The sequence below is a fragment of the Piliocolobus tephrosceles genome, chromosome 8 (assembly GCF_002776525.5).
Source record: "Piliocolobus tephrosceles isolate RC106 chromosome 8, ASM277652v3, whole genome shotgun sequence".
Classification (NCBI taxonomy): Eukaryota; Metazoa; Chordata; class Mammalia; order Primates; family Cercopithecidae; genus Piliocolobus; species Piliocolobus tephrosceles.
The window spans coordinates 97,954,590-97,967,533 of record NC_045441.1 but is presented as its reverse complement, the minus strand read 5'-3'; the positions used below and the strand labels follow the sequence as shown (position 1 = coordinate 97,967,533).

General features: G+C 44.4%; 1 protein-coding gene and 1 pseudogene across 7 annotated transcripts in view; both read left to right on the top strand.

Moving 5' to 3' along the window:
* SRPK2 (SRSF protein kinase 2) overlaps window positions 1–12,944 on the top strand; it is a 296,676-nt gene that overhangs the window by 32,052 nt on the left and 251,680 nt on the right. The gene's annotated exons all lie outside the window — the stretch shown is intronic.
* On the top strand, window positions 3,238–4,965 carry LOC111528174 (annotated as a pseudogene).

Below are 12,944 nucleotides of genomic sequence, written 5' to 3'. Positions count from 1 at the left end.
ATCTCGGCTCACTGTAACCTCTGCCTCCCAGGTTCAAGCAAATCTCTTGCCTCAGCCTCCCGAGTAGCTGGGATAACAGGCTCACACCACCACACTGGCTATTTTTTGTATTTTTAGTAGAGGTGGGGTTTCACCATGTTGGCTAGGCTGGTCCCGAACTCCTGACCTCAGATGGTCCACCCACCTCAGCTGCGATTACCCCAAAGTGCTGGGATTACAGGCATGAGCCAACGCACCCGGATTTATCTTTAAATTTCTTTTTGCTAGGGCTAGTATGGCTGTTGGTGGCAGCTGACCAGAGTTCAAGTTTTGATGTCCTCTCTTTTCTCATTAGCATTAGCTAAGTTATCTAATTGCTCTAAGGCTAAGATTCTTCATCCTAAGATAGAGCTAATAAAACCTACCTCTCAGAGTAAAGGAGATGTTTGAGGATTAAATGAGATAATACTTACCCTTTATGTAGCACATAAAAAATGCTTAGTAAGTGGCAGCTATTGTTATTTTTATGATGTTGCAGCTGTGTTTTACAAATTTTTACAATGGGGGAAAAAGGAAAGCTGTGGAATCATGATAAAATTTTTATAAGCATCTCAACATGCATGTGAGTTTATTTATTTTGGCTAGCTTAAATGTTTATTTTTTATTTTTTGAGACAGGGTTTTGTTCTGTCACTCAGGCTGGAGTCCATGCTGTAGTCATTGCTCACTGCAGCCTGAACAGCCTGAACTTCTGGGCTCGAGTGGTCTTCCTGCCTCGGCCTCCCGAGTAGCTGGGACTACAGATGCATGCCACCATGCCTGGCTAATTTTGTTTTTTACTTTTGTAGAGATGGGATCTCACTATGTTGATTAGGCTAGTTTTGAACTTCTGGCCTCAAGAGATCCTTCTGCCTTGACCTCCTAAAGTGTTGGGATTATGGGTGTAAGTCACTTGAGCCCAGGCTTAAATCTTTATTTTTCTCAGCAATAACTCCTGTAAGGTACTTGTAAGAGATACACTGTCTAAGTCTAGGTCATGAAAGTGAATTAGAGCCATGCACTTACCATCAGATCTAGAAATACTGAAGAGAAATTTATTGTTCATAGCAGGTCATCTCTATTTAGATTTGTAATTTCAAACTAGAATAAAGGGACAGGGAGGAGACTAAGACATGTGATGAAAGGAATGGAGGACTCCAGCAGTTTTTTAGAAAATTAGTGTTATTTGGCCGGGTGTGGTGGCTCACGCCTGTAATACCAGCACTTTGGGAGGCCGAGGCTTGTGGATCACGAGGTCAGGAGATCGAGACCATCCTGGCTAACACGGTGAAACCCCATCTCTACTAAACAAAATACAAAAAGTTAGCCGGGCGTGGTGGCAGGTGCCTGTAGTCCCAGCTACTCGGGAGGCTAAGGCAGGAGAATGGCGTGAACCTGGGAGGCGGAGGTTGCAGTGAGCCGAGATTGTGCCAGTGCACTTCAGCCTGGTCAAGAGAGCAAGACTCTGTCCCCCCCCCAAAAAAAAAAAAAAATTAGTATTATTTAAAAAATCAAAGTGGTGGTTTACTATGAAAAGATTTAATAGTCTTAGTTGGGTGCTTTAGTTGATAAAGGAAAAGGTGGATACACATAAGGCCTTTACGATAGTGTTGTTGTTAGGGTAGCAGATGCTTTGAGAGTACTATCTGTCTCAGGGTGTTTCATTTCTCATATTTTGCCTCTATCATGTATCTTCCACAGGAGCAGAGAAATCTCTGTTAAAGAAGATATACTTACATTTTTAACTCAAGATTTTGAAAATTTGGAAATAACTCTTCTTTTGGGTGTTTAATATGTCTAATAGAGATGCAGACTTACATATCACTATGAAAAAGCAAATACAGGTTGTACTTGCCTTAATTTTAAGCTGAGTGTATATGATGTTGAAGTGTGTGAAATTGTCGTTTTTTGCCCTGAACTATCAAATTTCATGGGTTCATTTGAACTAACACAAAAAATAGCTAATATAGTGACTGACATTTATTACGTATTTATTGTGTATTGGGCATTCTGCTACATACTTTAACATGCATTTTTCAGGTTCAGTTGTCACAACACTCTAAACTGCGCTGAAAAATTTTTTCAACTGCCCAGATTCCATTTATCCCACTTGAAATGGGCCTTGGTTTTTGTATAGGGATTATCTCTTGTCCATTTTTGGTTCACATTGTTTGGGTTTGTTTCTCTCTCGTTTCCTTCATGCTCCAGGATGGAGCATGGCCTGTTTTACTTAGTGCCTTCCACTTTTCAGTTGGAGAGCCCACCTAGAGGTAATCTTAGGGCCTTTGCATGAGGATTTGGGAGAGGCTCTTGCTTTCTCCTATAAGCTTCAATGGAGAGGATGTGAAATAGAGGTATTGAAGCCATTTTGTCACCATGCAGATCCTGAAAATGAACAGAGAACAAAGCCTTGCCAAGAGTGAGAGAGAAACTCAATCCTGATGGTGATATTTATTTATTTTATTTTATTTATTTATTTTAGACAAGTTTCACTGTGTCACCCAGGCTGGAGTGCAGCGGCATGGTCTCAGCCCACTGAAACTTCTGCCTCCTGGTTTCAGGTGATTCTCCTGCCTCAGCCTCCTGAGTAACTGGACTACTAGCAGAGGCCCTCACGCCTGGCTAATTTTTGTATTTTTTGTAGAAACGGGGTTTCACCATGTTAACCAAGCTGGTCTCAAAGCTCCTGACCTCAAGGGATCTGCCTGCCTCAGCCTCCCAAAGTGCTAGGACGGCAGGCGTGAGCCACCATGCTTGGCCCTGATGGTGATGTTTAAACCCTAACTCAGGCTGTGTCTTATGCAAAGTCTCCCTGCTGGACTTTTAGTTATTTGTTTAAGCTGGATTGAGTTGGATTTTCTATCACTTTTTTTTCTTGGAGACAGGTTCTCACTCTTACCCAGCTTAGAGCACAGTGACATGATCATGGCTTACTGAGCCTTGACCTCCCAGGCTTAAGCAGTCCTCCTACCACAGCCTCCTAAGTAGCTGGGACCACAGGTGTGCCCCACCACGCCTGGCTAATTTTTAAAAAATTTTTTATTTTTAGTTGAGATGTGGTCTTGTAATGTTGCCCAGGCTGGTTTCAAACTCCTGGGCTTAAATAAGATCCTTCTGCCTCTGTTTGCCAAAGTGTTGGGGTTACAGGCGTGAGCCACTGTGCCTTGCTTGCTAATGAAAAAAAAGATTTTTTTTTTTTTTCCATAGAGATGAGGTCTTGCCATGTTGTGCAGGCTGGTTTTGAACTCCTAGTCTCTAGCAGTCCTCCTGCTGTGGCCTTCCAAAGTTCTAGGATTATAGGCGTGAGCCACTGTGTCCAGCTGTATTTTCTATTACTTAAAACTGAAAGAGCAACATTGTTGATCATAGCCAGATGGAAACAACTCAAATGTCAGTTGAATAAACAAAATGTAGCATATCCTTACAGTGGAATAAAAATACTGAAGTACTGTTACATGCTACAACATGGATATATCTTGAAAACATTATACTAGATCAAAGAAGTCAGTCATAAAAGACCATAGATTAATAAGATTTAATTTATATCAAATATCTGGAATAGGCAAATTCATAGAGACAGAAAGTAGATTTATGGTTGCCTAGAGCTGGTGGGGAGGGAGAAATATGGGGAGTCTCTGTTGATGGGTATATGTTTCTTTTTGGGGTGATAAAAATACTGTAAAATTGGTTTTGGTAATGTTTGTACAGCTCTGTGAATATACTAAAGTCATTAAACTATACAATTTAATTGGGTGATTTGTACATGCGAGTTATTTATCTGACTGTAGTTGTTATGAAAAAACAACAGGAGGCCATGTGGGCTGCTCCCAGCCAGCAGGTAGAGACCGGGGCTGGACAGAGGAGTGTGGGCTGTGCTGCAGATTATTTGTGGTACCCAACTGTTGCATGAAACAAGGTTTGCTGTCTTGCATTGCTATGCATGAGTGGATTCCCAGTAAATAGTGCCAGGCTGCCTGATGATGTGTGGCTTGTGCTTTGGATTGTAGTGCTTACCTATGCTACGTAAGTCACATTCCCTGTGGCCTTTGTGGCCAGGACTGTGGGCTACCTGGAGTGATTCATTAGGGGAGAGGACCTACAGCCTGTGCAGGAGGATAAAAGCATCTCAGAGTACAGGGTGGACGAGCTGGATGAGCTGCCGGGCAAGAACCACACCCAGGTGGCGAATCTTAAGGATAAGGTGGAATTTGCCCCATAGCTGTCCTGGACAGAAACTGCCCAGAGAAGAATGAATGGAAGACATAGGGCTCTCTGGTCCCACCATACATGGGAAGACCTGTGACTGGTCCTGTTACCATGTCACCTTAGCCCCAAACCCATCTCTAATTGATTGTTGCTTATTTTGGCCCCTCTTGCTCCACAGAGCCACATGCATACTGGCTGCTCCTTGATGGCCAGGCAGATGCAGCAGCTGTTGGGCCACCAAAGAGAAAGGCCCTGGAAGGTTCTGGCCTGAAGGCTGCATCTGTGGTGTGACAGCCACAACTTCTGTGTCTGGGTGCACCGTGGGGAGGAGTGCTATGATAAGAACATTGGCTCTCAGTCTCCCTGGGGAGAAGTTTGGCCTCAAGTGGGATTTGGGCGTTGCCTTTAGGAAGGCTCTCTGCATGTCTAGTTCCAGTTTGTATTGGGAAGAATTAAAAAAGTCTGCCAACTTCTTTCTCTAGTTTGGCCTGTCTTTTGTGCTGATTCTTTCTAAGATCCCCTCCTATCAGCTCAGGAGTGGGATTTTCTGGAGAAGGAAAGTGTTTTTCTGTTCCTTGGCAGCCCAGACTGCTCACCTTGGGGCGTGGAGGAACATGGGCCTGATGAATTTGCTTGAAAGCAGTCTGTAATCCCATCACTTTGGGAGGCCAAGGAGGGCGGATCGTTTGAGCTCAGGAGTTTGAGACCAGCCTGAGCAACATGACAAAACCCTGTCTCCACCCCCCTCCCCCCCTGAAAAAAAGCTGGGCTTGATGGCACACTCCTGTAATCCCAGCTACTTGGGAGGCTGTGGTGGGAGGATTGCTTGAGCCCAGGAGGTCAAGGCTGCAGTGAGCCATGATTGTACCACCGCATTCCAGCCTGGGTGACACAGTGAGACCCTGTTTTAAAAAAAAAAAACAACAACCATTTCTTGGAAGAATTCTAACAGATAACACTATTATTCTCATTTTACAGATGAGGAGCTGAGGCACAGAAATGTTAAGAAGCAGGCCCATTGTTTAGAGCTGATAGGTTGTAGAGCTGAGATTTAAAACTACAGGTCCAAGCTTACAGCTGTGCTATCTTGCTTTTTTCAAATAAGAGTCATCCTTATGGAACTTTGGAGTTGGGAGTTCCTTAGCAATTACTTAATCTAACCCTTTCATTTTACTGATGAGAAAATTGAACCTTAGATAATGAGGGATTTATGACTTAGTCTCAAAGACAGGCAGGTAAACAACTAGCAGTGACACAAGGTGGAATAGAATGTTAACCAATAGAGGTACAGGCATTTACTATGTGAAATTAAGGGAGGGATCATGTAATTCCAATAACTAGCCAAGAGTTGATTTTTTTGTTTGTTTTTTGAGATGGAGTCTCGCTCTGTCACCCAGACTGGAGTGCACTGGTGGGATCTCGGCTCACTGCAAACTTCATCTCCTGGGTTCAAGCGATTCTCCTGCCTCAGCCTCCTGAATGGCTGGGATTACAGGCGCACGCCACCATGCTCAGCTAATTTTTGTGTTTTTGGTAGAGGCTGGGTTTCATTATGTTGGCCAGGCTGGTCTCGAACTCCTGACCTCAGGTGATCTGCCCACCTCAGCCTCCCAAAGTGCTGTGGTTACTGTTGTGAGCCACCACACACAGCCCCTAGTTGTATTAGCAATTTATTACCACATAACAAGTAACTGTGAAGCATAGTGGTTTAATACAGCATTTATCATCTTAATTTCTATGGGTTAAGAATTTGGAAGCAATTTAGTGGGGTGGTTCTGGCTCAGGGTTGTAGTCATTTTGAAGGCTTGGCTGGGGCTGGAGGATCTGCTTCCAGGCTGTTGGCAGGAGGCCTTGCTTGTTGCCCTGTGGACCTCTTCTTGAATGTTCTCACAACACGTCAGCTGGTTTCATCAAGAGGGAGCAAGGAGGAAGCTGCAGTTACATTTTTATAATGCACCCTTAGAAGTCTCACACTGTCAAGTTCTGCTGCATTTGTTAGAAGGGAGTTACTGGGTACAGCCCACACTCAAGGGAGCGTTCAGGTTCTGCCCTTTGAAGAGATGCAAATTAAGTAATTTGTGAACATATTTTTGAAACCACCACACTGGCTGGCTAAGCGTATTGAGGAGGAAAAACAGTGGTGAAGAGTCAGAAGACGGGGATTCCAGACCCAGCTCTGCTGCGTGCTCCGTAGGGAAGGAATGATTCATCTTCCCTGAATTTCTTATTTTCTCTAGGAAAATAGGATCATCAAACTGCACAGCCTACTTTACAGTGGATTATAAAGGTGTCTTAGTCTGTTTACTGTTGCAGTAACTGAATACCTGAGACTGGGTTATTTATTTATTCTTCTTTTTTTTTTTTGGAGATGGAGTCTTGTTCTTGTAGCCCAGGCTGCAGTACAATGGCACGATCTTGGCTCACTGTCACCTCTGTCCCCCCGGGTTCAAGCGATTCTGCTGCCTCAGCCTCCCGAGTAGCTGGGATCATAGGCGCCGGCCACCACGTTCAGCTAATTTTTTGTATTTTTAGCAGAGATGGGGTTTTACCATTTTGGCTAGGCTGGTCTTGAACTCCTGACTGCAGGTGATCCTCCTGCCTCAGCCACCCAAGGCTCATTACAGGCGTGAGCTACTGCGCCCGGCTGGTAATTTATTATTATTATTTTTGAGATGGAGTCTAACTCTGTCACCTGTCACCTAGGCTGGTTTCAACCTCCTGACCTCAGGTGATTCGCCCGCCTCAGCCTTCCAGAGTGCTGGGATTACTGGGGTGAGCCACTGGGCCCTGCCAAGACTGGATAATTTATAAAGAAAAGGAATTTATTTCTTTCAATTTTGCATGCTGGGAAGGCCAAGGTCAAGGGGGTGCATCTAATGAGGACCTTCTTGCTGTTGGGTACTCTGCAGAGTCCCAAGGCAGCCTAGAGTATCACATGGTTAGGGGGCTGAGTGCGTTTGCTTAGATCTCTTCCTCTTATAAAGCCAACAGTCGCACTTCCAGGATAACCCATTAAAATTGGTTAACCCATTAATCTATGAATAGGTTCCATTCATGAGGGCAGAACCGTCACGACCCAGTCATCTCTTAAAAGACTTGCTTCATAATACTGCCGCATTGGGGATTAAGTTTAAATGTGAGTTTCAGAGGGGATAAACATTCAAATCATATCAAAAGGTGGTAGCAAATAGATAAAGCACATAAGATAGGCTCTGTAAACTTTAATGTAGTATAGGGTTAGCTGGCAGACGTGGCTTCTTACCCTAATCCTGCTGTATAATGGCTTAATAGCCATGTAATCTGAACATGTTTAAGCTATCTATGTGCCTCAGTGTCCTCATTTGTAAAATGGGATTATTAGCAATTATAGCACTTTGGGAGGCCAAGGTGGGCAGATCACTTGAGGTCAGGAGTTCGAGACCAGCCTGGCCAATATGGAGAAACCCCATCTCTACTAATAGCTGGGTGTGTTGCTGTATGCCTGTAAGTTCTTGCTACCTGGGAGGCTGAGGCAGGAGAATTGCTTGAAATGGGGAAGGTGGAGGTTGCAGTGAGCTGCGATTGAGCCACTGCACTCCAGCCTGGGTGACAGAGAGAGACTCTGTCTCAAAAAAAAAAAAAAAAAACATTGTAGTGGCCGGCCACGGTGGCTCAAGCCTGTAATCCCAGCACTTTGGGAGGCCGAGATGGGCGGATCACGAGGTCAGGAGATCGAGGCCATCCTGGCTAACACGGTGAAACCTCGTCTCTACTAAAAAATACAAAAAACTAGCCAGACGAGGTGGCGGGCGCCTGTAGTCCCAGCTACTCGGGAGGCTGAGGCAGGAGAATGGCGTAAACCCGGGAGGCGGAGCTTGCAGTGAGCGAGATCCGGCCACTGCACTCCAGCCTGGGTGACGGAGCGAGACCCCGTCGAAAAAAAAAAAAACACACACAAAAAAACATTATAGCAACTACAGGGTTATTGTGAGGATTAAGTAAAAATTCAGGTGATATATTTTGCATAATGCCTGCTGTATTAAGACAGGCACTGTTTGGCTGGGCGTGGTGGCTCACACCCGTAATCACAGCACTTTGGGAGGCCCAGGTGGGTGGATCACGAGGTCAGGAGATCGAGACCATCCTGGCCAACATGGCGAAACCCCATCTCTACTAAAAATACAAAAATTAGCCAGGCGTGGTGGCATGTGCCTGTAATCCCAGCTACGCAGGAGGCTGAGGCAAGAGAATCGCTTGAACCTGGGAGGCGGAGGTTGCAGTGAACCAAGATTGCACACCACCCTGGCGACAGAGCGAGACTCCGGCTCAAAAAAAAAGGGCACCATTCAATAAATAGTAACTTTGCTATTTACTCTTTTCTTCCTGTTGTGTCTGTTCAGTTATCTCTGGTTTTTGGGCTTAGCCAGTCCTTGACCCTAGGACTTTCACATGGATATTTGTGAAGGATCTCTGATTACATAGGGTATTAAGGTGTGGTTGTACTTTAATGCTACTTATGTTATTACTCGCTTTTCCTAATTTTTTTTTTTTTTTTCCTGAGATGGAGTTTCACTCTTGTTGCCCAGGCTAGAGTGCAATGGCATGGTCTCAGCTCACTGCAACCTCTGCCTCCCGTGTTCCAGTGATTCTCCTGCCTCAGCCTCCCGAATAGCTGAGATTACAGGCATACCCAGTTAATTTTGTATTTTTAGTAGAGATGGGGCTTCTCCTTGTTGGTCAGGCTGGTCTCGAACTCCCAACCTCTGATGATCCACCTGCCTTGGCCTCCCACAGTGCTGGGATTACAGGCATTAGCCACTGCTCTGATATATTTTTTTCTTATTTTTTATTTTCTGTTTTCAGTGCTGGCATGAATGATAATTTTCTTTTCTTTTCTTTTCCTTTTTTTTTTTTTTTGAGACAGAGTCTTGCTCTGTCGCCCGGGCTGGAGTGCAGTGGCCGGATCTCAGCTCACTGCAAGCTCCGCCTCCCGGGTTTACGCCATTCTCCTGCCTCAGCCTCCGGAGTAGCTGGGACTACAGGTGCCCGCCACCTCGCCCGGCTAGTTTTTTGTATTTTTTTTAGTAGAGACGGGCTTTCACTGTGTTAGCCAGGATGGTCTCGATCTCCTGACCTCGTGATCCGCCCGTCTCGGCCTCCCAAAGTGCTGGGATTACAGGCTTGAGCCACCGCGCCCGGCCGATAATTTTCTTTAGATAAAATTTTTTCTGTTTTAAAGCATATCACCTGATTGGGCAGAACCAGTTTGGTTAGAAAGTAGTTCAAATGTGACTGGACATGGTGGCTCACACCTGTAATCCCAGCACTTTGGGAGGCCAAGGTGGGTGGATCACCTGAAGTCGGGAGTTCGAGACCAGCCTGACCAACATGAAGAAACCCCTTTTCTACTAAAAATACAGAATTGGCCGGGCGTGGTGGCCCATGCCTGTAATCCCAGCTACTCAGGAGGCTGAGGCATGAGACTCGCACAAGAGCGAAACTCCGTCTCAAAAAAAAGAAGTTTTCCAAACAGCCATATTCTCACTAATGTTAATGGTATATGTCATTGGTATGGACTAATTTGAAAACATTTTGATTTCTGTTTTCAGGGAAAGTGTGCAATTTTGATACAGCTGTCTTTCACGAGTAGTTGAGACATTTGAGATGTCTTTGTTAATGTAGTTTAGAATTAATTGTGCAAGCTACCACATGTGGCTTTTTTTTTTTGAGACGGAGTCTCTCTCTGTCACCCAGGCTCGAGTGCAGTGGTGCCATCTCTGCTCACTGCAGCCGCCGCCTCACAGGTTCAAGCAGTTCTCCCACTTCAGCTTTCCAAGTAGCTGGGACCACAAGTATGTGGCACCACGCGTGGCTAACTTTTAAATATTTTTTGCAGAGATGGGGGGTCTCGTCAAGCTGCCCAGGCTAGTCTCAAACTCCTGGACTCAAGCGATCCTCCTGCCTCAGCCTCCCAAAGTACTGGGATTATAGGCGTGGGCTGTCATGCCCAGCCATAATTTTTCCTCCTCCTCCCCCTCCCCCTCATTCTTCGGCTGAGTATCTCATGGTAGTTACACATATTTATAAGCCAGTCTGTGGTCACTGTGGTGGCTCACTCCTGTGATCCCAGCACTTTGAGAGAGTGAGGTGGGAGGATCACTTGAGTCCAGGAGTTTGAGACCAGCTTGGGCTAGTGAGACTCTGTCTTTACCAAAAAAAAAAAAAAAAAAAAGTTAGCCAGGCATGGTGGCCTGTAATCCCAGCACTTTGGGAGACTGAAGCCAGAGGATTGCTTGAGTCAGGAGTTTAAGACCAGTCTGGGCAACATAGCAAGACCCTGTCTCTACAAAAATTAAAAAATGAGCTGGGACTGGTGGCGCATGTCTGTAATCCCAGCTACCTAGAAGGCTGAGTAGAGGTGGGAGGATCACTTGAGCCCAGAGGTCGAGGTTTCAGTAAGCCATGATCATGCCCACTGCACTTCAGCCTAGGTGACAGAGTGAAACCTTATCTTAAAAAAAAAAAAAAGAGCCGAGCGCGGTGGCTCAAGCCTGTAATCCCAGCACTTTGGGAGGCCGAGACAGGCGGATCACGAGGTCAGGAGATCGAGACCATCCTGGCTAACACGGTGAAACCCCGTCTCTCCTAAAAAATACAAAAAAACTAGCCGGGCGAGGTGGCGGGCTCCTGTGGTCCCAGCTACTCTGGAGGCTGAGGCAGGAGAATGGCGTAAACCCGGGAGGCGGAGCTTGCAGTGAGCTGAGATCCGGCCACTGCACTCCAGCCTGGGCGACAGAGCCAGACTCGCATCTCAAAAAAAAAAAAAAGAAGCCAGTCTATCTCATAGCTAAGTAAAACATAAATTAATTTATGTTAATTTTACGGTTCCCAGGCAATGTGCAGTATTTTATTTCTTCATGTAGAATTTTTACTTTCTAGTAAGTCCTTGATTTTCAGGGACCCAGAAAACTGATAACCAACAGGTGTTCGGTGCTGCTTAAATCTTGCAGTTAATAGTTTTTTTTGTTTTAAACAAATAAGCAGCACAGACTTGAAGCTCCATCAGTAACTAGAGTTGTGAAATGGAATGTGGCTTTTGTGAGGTTTTTTTTGTTGTTGTTTGTTTTTCTTTTTGAGATGGAGTCTTGCTCTGTGTCACCCAGGCTAGAGTGCAGTGGTGCAATCTCGGCTCACTGCAACTTCCTCTGCCTCCTGGGGTTCAAGCAATTCTTCTGCCTCAGCCTCCTGAGTAGCTGGGACTACAGGTGCACACCACCATGCTTAGCTAAGTTTTGTTTTTAGTAGAGATAGGGTTTCACCATATTGGCCAGGCTGGTCTTGAACTCCTGACCTCGTGATCCGCCCGCCTTGGCCTCCCAAAGTGCTGGGATTATAGGCGTGAGCCACCACGCCTGGCCTTGTATTACTTTTGACAGTGCTGGAGACTTACAGTTTATTGACCTTCATGTAACAGTTGTTTGAGTACCCTCTGTGTTCCAGTCACCATGCAGAAGTGACAAGCAGGAGCTGTTTTCTGCATCAGAGAGAGTTATGTGATAATCAGTTAAGTGCAGAATCCTTCACTTTCTAGGAAAGGAAATACTGCAGTTGTGAATGCAGTTGAGAATGGTTTGAAGCCAGTTAGTAAATTGAAATAGTTATTGATGATGAAATACTTCCAAGAATTTTTAAAAAAACTTTAAAACCTTGGTAAAAGCATTTGGTGATTATTTTTCTGGATTAGAAAACCTTAGAAGTTTTTTCAGCTTTGCTATAAAGTACATCTGTAGAAATACTGTCACCTGGTACTTCCTTAAAAGACAGCAGTAAAATTTTGCCCTCTTTTTTAAAAGAAAGAAGTTAAGTTTCATCTTAATGTCTAGTCAGCAGAGAGAGGGAAGTACATAACGTTTTAAACCTTTGCTACTGAACAGAACTTTCCGTGATTATGGAAACATTCTGTGTCTGTGAGGTCCAGTATCATAGCTGAAAGCTGGCCCTTGGCCAGTGTGACCGAAGAACTGGTTTTAATTTTATTTAACTCTGATTTAAATTTAAATAGCTACATGGGGCTGATGGCTATGTTAATGGAAAGAGCAGATGTAGAACACAGGCCCAAGAGCACACAGACCATGTCTGTTTTGGACACCGATTTCTTGCCCTACTTGTATTCCAAACACATTGACATGTACGTGTGTAAAATAAATATGAATGAATATATAGATGAATGAGTTTGAGAAGTTTTCATCCTTCGAAAGATAAGCTGTTTCAGTTGTCTTTCATGTTATTCCCTGTAATAATTTATAATTGTTATATCACACATATAATGTGTTTTCCTTATAATGAATTATTTTTTTCGTTTCTTGTGATATACTTGGTCATATGATTCATTTGTTTAGTTTTTGGCATTTCTTTAAAATGTGAGAATTACTTTAGGATATCTCATCAAACTCAAAAGCTACTGTTTAGATTTTAGTTTTTGAATCTATGGGAGAGAAGTTGAGACTGAGAATTGAGATTCATCATAATGGACTCTTTTGACATTTGACATCAGTAGAACAGTTGTTACGGTTCTTTGTGTCATTTACACAACTACTTAAAATCCCCCTTTCCTTCCTTTAGTGTTCTATTTTTATTTTATTTTATTTTTTTGAGACAGAGTCTCGCTCTGTCACCCAGGCTGGAGTGCAGTGGCACGATCTTGGCTCACTGCAAGCTCTGCTTCCCAGGTTCACGCCATTC